The sequence below is a fragment of the Aotus nancymaae genome, unplaced genomic scaffold (genome assembly GCF_030222135.1).
Source record: "Aotus nancymaae isolate 86718 unplaced genomic scaffold, 86718_ANA_hifiasm-v0.15.2.pri h1tg000012l, whole genome shotgun sequence".
Taxonomy (NCBI): domain Eukaryota; kingdom Metazoa; phylum Chordata; class Mammalia; order Primates; family Aotidae; genus Aotus; species Aotus nancymaae.
In genome coordinates, this window is record NW_026988423.1 from 40189235 (window position 1) to 40195531 (window position 6297).

The 6297-nt window shown below is 41.3% G+C and overlaps 1 pseudogene; it reads right to left on the reverse strand.

Moving 5' to 3' along the window:
- Window positions 1–5204: 5204 nt before the first annotated feature.
- LOC105714962 (heterogeneous nuclear ribonucleoproteins C1/C2-like) lies at window positions 5205–6297 on the reverse strand (annotated as a pseudogene).

The following is a 6297-nucleotide window of genomic DNA, read 5'->3' on the forward strand; positions in this document are numbered from 1 at the left end:
ATTTTGTCAAAGGCCTTCTCTGCATCTATTGAGATAATCATGTGGTTTTTGTCTTTGGTTCTGTTTATGTGGGGGATTACATTAATGTACTTGAGTATGCTGAACCAGCCTTGCACCCCCAGGATGAAGCCTACTTGATCGTGATGGATGAGCTTTTTGATGTGCTTTTGCAATCGGTTTGCCAGTATTTTATTGAAGATTTTTGCATTGGTGTTCATCATGGATATTGGCCTGAAGTTTTCTTGTTTTTTTTGATTCTCTGCCAGGTTTTGGTATCAGGATGATGTTGGTCTCATAAAATGATTTGAGAAGGATTCTCTTTATATTGTTTGGAATAGTTTCAGAAGGAATGGGACCAGCTCCTCTTTGTACGTCTGTTAGAATTTGGCTATGAACTCATCTGGACCTGGACTTTTTTTGGTTGATAGGCTATTTTTTTTTTTTTTTTTTTAAAGATGAGGTTTCACCATGTTGGTCAGGCTGGTCTTGAACTCCCGACCTCAGGTGATCCACCCACCTTGACCTGGTTGATAGGCTATTAATTGCTGCCTCAACTTCAACCTTTGTTATTGGTCTGTTCAAGGTTTCAACTTCTTCCTGGTTTAGGCTTGGGAGGGTGCTGCAAGTGTCCAGGAATTTATCCATTTCTTCCAGGTTTACTGGTTTGTATGCATAGAGTTATTTGTAGTAATCTCTGATGGTAGTTTGTATTTCTTTGGAATCAGTGGTGATATCCCCTTTATCGTTTTTTATTTAATCTATTTGATTCTTTACCGTTTTCTTTTTTATTAATCTGGCTAGTGGTCTATTTTGTTGATCTTTTCAAAAAACCAGCTCCTGGATTGATTGAATTTTGAGGGGTTTTTTGTGTCTCTATTTCCTTCAGTTCTGCTCTGGTCTTAGTTATTTCTTGTCTTATGCTAACTTTTGAGTTTCCTTGATCTTGCTCCTTTAGCACTTTCAATTTTGACGTTAGGGTTTTGAATCTTTCTTTGCTTCTCTAGTGGACATTTATTGTTATACATTTCCCTCTAGACACTGCTTTAAATGTGTCCCAGAGATTCTGGCACGTTGTGTCTTCGTTCTCATTGGTTTCAAAGAACATCTTTATTTCTGCCTTGATTTCGTTGTTTATACAATTGACATTCAGGAGCAGGTTGTTCATTTTCCATCAAGTTGTGAGGTTCTGAGTTAGTTTCTAAATTCTGAGTTCTAATTTAATTGCCCTGTTGTCTAAGAGACTTTGTTATTATTTCCATTCTTTTGCATTTGTTGAGGAGTGATTTACTTCTGATTATGTGGTCAATTTTAGAGTAGGTGCAATGCAGTGCTGAGAAGAATGTATATTCTGTGGATTTGGGGTGGAGATTTCTGTAGATGTCTATTAGGTTCGCTTGGTCCAGGTCTGAGTTCAAGTCCTGAATATCCTAGTTAATACTCTGTCTCATTGACCTAATATTGACAGTGGAATGCTAAAGTCTCCCACCATTATTGTGTGAGAGTCTAAGTCTCTTTGTAAGTCATTAAGAACTTGCTTTATGTATCTGGGTGCTCCTGTATTGGGCGCACATATGTTTAGGATCATTAGCTCTTCTTGATGCATTGATCCTTTTACCATTATGTAATGCCCTCTTTGTCTCTTTTGATCTTTGTTGGTTTAAAGTCCATTTTATCAGAGACTAGGATTGCAACTCCTGCTTATTTTTTGCTCTCCATTTGCCTCATAAACCTTCCTCCCTCCCTTTATTTTGAGCCTGTGTGTGTCCTTGCACATGAGATGAGTTTCCTGAATACAGCACACCACTGGTCTTGACTTTTTATCCAATTTGCCAGTCCGTGTCTTGATTGGGGCATTTAGCCCATTTACATTTAGGGTTAATATTGTTATGTGTGAATTTAATCCTGCCATTTTGATGCTAGTTGGATGTTTTGCCCATCAGTTGATGCATTTTCTTCATTGTGTCAATGGTCTTTACCATTTGGTACATTTTTGAAGTGGCTGGTACTGGTTGTTCCTTTCCTTGTTTAGTGCTTCTTTTAGGAGATCTTGTAAGGCAGGCCTGGTGGCATTGAAATCTCTCGGCAATTGTTTGTGCATAAAGGATTTTATTTCTCCTTCACTTATGAAGCTTAGTTTGGCTGGATATGAAATTCTGGGTTGAAAGTTCTTTTCTTTAAGGATGTTGAATATTGGCCCCCACTCTCTTCTGGCTTGTAGGGTTTCTTTTGAGAGATCTGCTCTGAGTCTGATAGGCTTCCCTTTGTGGGTAATCTGATCTTTCTCTCTGGCTGCCCTTAGCATTTTTTCCTTCATTTCAACCCTGGTGAATCTGACAATTATGTGCCTTGTGGTTGTTCTTCTTGAGGAATATCTTTGTGGTGTTCTTTGTATTTCCTGGACTTTAACATTGGCCTGCCTTGCTAGGTTGAGGAAGTTCTCCTGGATAATATCCTGATGAGTGTTTTCCAGCTTGGATTCATTCTCTCCATCACTTTCAGGTACACCTATGAAACGTAGATTAGGTCTTTTCACATAATCCCATATTTCTTGGAGGCTTTGTTCATTTCTTTTCCCTCTTTTTTCTCTATTCTTGCTTTCTAATTTTATTTCATTGAGTTGATCTTCAATCTCTGATATCCTTTCTTCTGCTTGGTCGATTAGGCTTTTGAGACTTACGTATGCTTCATGAAGTTCCTATGCTGTGTTTTTTAGCTCAATCAAGTCATTTATGTTATTCTGTAAACTGTTTATTCTAATTAGCATCTCATCTAAGCTTTTTTCTAGGTTCTTAGTTTCTTTCCATTGGGTTAGCACATGTTCTTTTTTAGCTCTGAGAAGTTTGTTAATACCCACCTTCTGAAGCCTGGTTCTGTCAATTCATCAGATTCATTCTCCATCTTTGATCCCTAGCTGGTGAGGAGCTGTGATCCCTTGGAGGAGGAGAGGTGTTCTGGTTTTGGGTGTTTTCATCCTTTTTCTGCTGGTTACTTCCCATCTTAGTGGCTTTATTTACCTGTGGCCTTTGTAGTTGGTGACTTTTGGATGGGGTCTCTGAGTGGACATCCTTTTTGTTGATGTTGAAGCTATTTCTTTCTGTTCTTAATTTTCCTTTTAACAGGCCCCTCCGCTGCAGGACTGTGGAGGTCCACTCCAGACCCTGCTTGCTTGGAGATCACCCACAGGGGCTGCAGAACAGTAAGGGTTGCTGCCGATTTCTTCTTCTGTTATCTTCGTCCCAGAAGGATACCCACGAGATGTTGGCCTGAGCTCTCCTTTATGAGGTGTCTCTTTGGGTATACAGGGTTCAGGGAGCTGCTTGAGGAGACAGTCTGTCCCTTATAGGAGCTTGAGTGCTGAGCTGTGAGCTCCGTTGTTCCATTCAGAGCTGCTGGGCAGGTACCTTTAAGTCTGCTGCAGCAGAACTCATAACGACCTCTTTTCCCATGTGCTCTGACCTAGGAAGTTTGGCTTTATAGTTCCTGATGTGCTGCTGCCTTTTTTCAGAAATGCCCTGCCCCTCATGGAGTAGTCTAGTCAGTCTGCCAGCAGAGGTGTTGCTGAGCTGCCACAGGCTCTGCCCAGCTGCTGTGTGAACTGCCTCAGTATTGGCAGACTGCCTTGGTAGTCGTGGGTGCCCTTCCCCCTACTGAGCTGGACCGTCCTGGGTCCAGCTGCACTTGCTGCGAAACTCTCAATCCAGAGCATTTCAGATTGCTTGTTTTGTGAGCCAGATCACTTGGCTCCCTGTCTCAGCCCCCTCCCTGTTAGTTGAATGGGTGGCTTTGTCTCCCAGGCATTCCAGGTGCCAGTTGAAACAGCCACCCAGATTTGTGTGAGTGTCTGTGCACCTACCCATGGCACTAGCCGTGCTGAAAACTCATGGTGCTTTTCGGCCGGGAATCTCCTGGTCAGTGGGCAGTGAAAACTTATTTGGAAATGTGGTGAACACTCACCCTCTGCGTTGTTATTGCTGGGAACTGCACTCTGGATCTATTCCTATTCAGCCATCTTGGATTACTCCAGATTAAGTCTTGTTAACCAGACAAAAGACTCAGAGACAATGGTGATGTGAGCAAAAAATATATCATTCTACTAAAGCATCTGAAATTTTAGTGTACAACCTGCATTACTTTAACAGATATTTCTTCAGTTTTGATTCTTTAGGATATGATTCTATTCCCTGGTGAATCAAAACTGAGAGGAAAATGACTTATTTGTTAAGGTAAGAGATGTAGGGAAATCTTACTACCTTTTTTTCCTCCAAATTCCTTGTTTAATAAGTACTTGTTTATTTTGAGAAAAATAGATCCCAAACATCAGGCTGTTCACAAAAATAACCCACAGTATCAATGTTAAAAAATAAGACAATAACACTATTTTTCTAGAGGATGCATTTAACATGCTACCTCTCATTCACAAAAATAAATTGTTGTATTTGTGTTGAATTGCCCCATAAAGCACACTTACATGGGGGTGTAGCACACATATTTCTAAATCAAAGCTACTCTTAGGAGCTACTCAACTAAATGAGATTGCCTTTGCAGTTAGGGAAGCACCTACTGAAATTACGTGATGAAAAAAACTATACATTCTGCATAGTGAGATAATTTTAGAGACAGTTGATAAAAACCATACATCCGACTGGGAAAGGTGGCTCATGCCTGTAATCCCAGCACTTTGGGAGATCAAGGTGGGCGAATCACGAGGTCAGGAGTTGAAGACCAGTCTGGCCAACATGGTGAAACACCAACGCTACTAAAAATACAAAAAAAAAAAAAAAAGAAATTAGTTGTGTGTGGTTGTGCACACCTAGCTACTCCATAGGCTGAGGCAGGAGAATTGCTTAACCTGGGAGGTGGAGGTTGCAGTGAGCCAGGATTGCACCACTGCACTCCTGCCTGGTCAACAGAACAAGACACCATCTCAGAGGGGAAAAAATCCTTTTTATTGTTAAGTCATATAAAGGTATCAAAATTAAAAGCAAAAATTGCAGGGTAAGAGTTAAAAAAAGTACTAGGAGTGTCAAAGGAGGTGAAAATGGGACCTAGGCAATATGAATTAATGAACACAGGAAGGACAAGGATGGGTAGGACAGTGAGCATGTGCTGTAGATACTAGGGGAGAAGGTCTGGTAAAAATTTGATCTTAGAGAAGCACCTAGGTAAACAAATATTGGGATAAGATTTCTAAACCCACTATGTGCCTAAGAGTCATTTTTGCCATTGGCACTGTCCCTGTCATCCTCTCCTTCCTCAGCCTCTTTTTCATCATCTTTGATCAACTCTAGCTGGTCATCTCCCCATCTTCATTTTTATCATCCAGTAGGCCCCTATCCTCAGCAGAATCATCTGCATCCCCCTCAGACTCCATTTTCACATTAATCTCATTTTTCTTCAAGGAGCTCCTGCTCTGCTCCTCTTCTGACTTATCATTCTTCATCTCTACTGCTTGTTGGCTCTGTTCCTTTTAAATTTTTTTCCAGGTTTTCCAAAAGCGAATCTGCTTTTTGTATTATCTGGATCAGTTCCTTCTTAATGGTTTAAAGGTTATCTCCTTTCACCTTTCCGTACTTGGAAGATCGCCGCTGTCCACTCTTAGAATTGAAGCCACTTTTGCCCCTTCGTGAGGTGTTTCCTGATACATGCTGATGTTTGAAGGGTACTAAAGCCCAAGAAATAGGAGAAGGAGGAGGAAAACGTACATCCTTTCAAAATACTCCCATTGAAAGTCATAGTCCAAGTCAAAAGAGAAGCTGAGTAGAAGCGATGGAGAAGGGTGTTCTGTTACTGATCAGCACATCTCCGCTGCAGATCATTTCATACCTGCTTTTCCTCCGTTCGCTTTTGGCTCTGCAGCCAGGTTAATAGGTAAAAACCTGGCCAGTGATTACTCTGCCCTACTCTCTTCTACAACAGCCAGGGCATTTTTCTCATTCACATATTGAACAAAGGCAAAGTCCTTATGAACAGAGCAACCCACAGTTTTGCTGTACTTCAAAAAGATTGGCTCCACATCCAACTTCTGGACCACAAGGTTGTTGAGATTTCCAGTGAACACACGAAAGTTCATGGAGTGAGGATCTGTCTTGTTGGTAACTTGCTGGCCGTTGTGTTTGATAATAAGGTTTCTCACAAAGCCAAAAACAGGAGGAAAGAGGGAGAAGAGATTCAATTCTGAGTCTCCTACTCCTGGGTTCTATGCGGGGAAGCCGGCTGCTGCTCCAGGTCGGTAACGCAGCCACAACTGCTCAGTCTTCCTCTCTTCACAGAATCAGACCCATTACTTCTCACCAACAT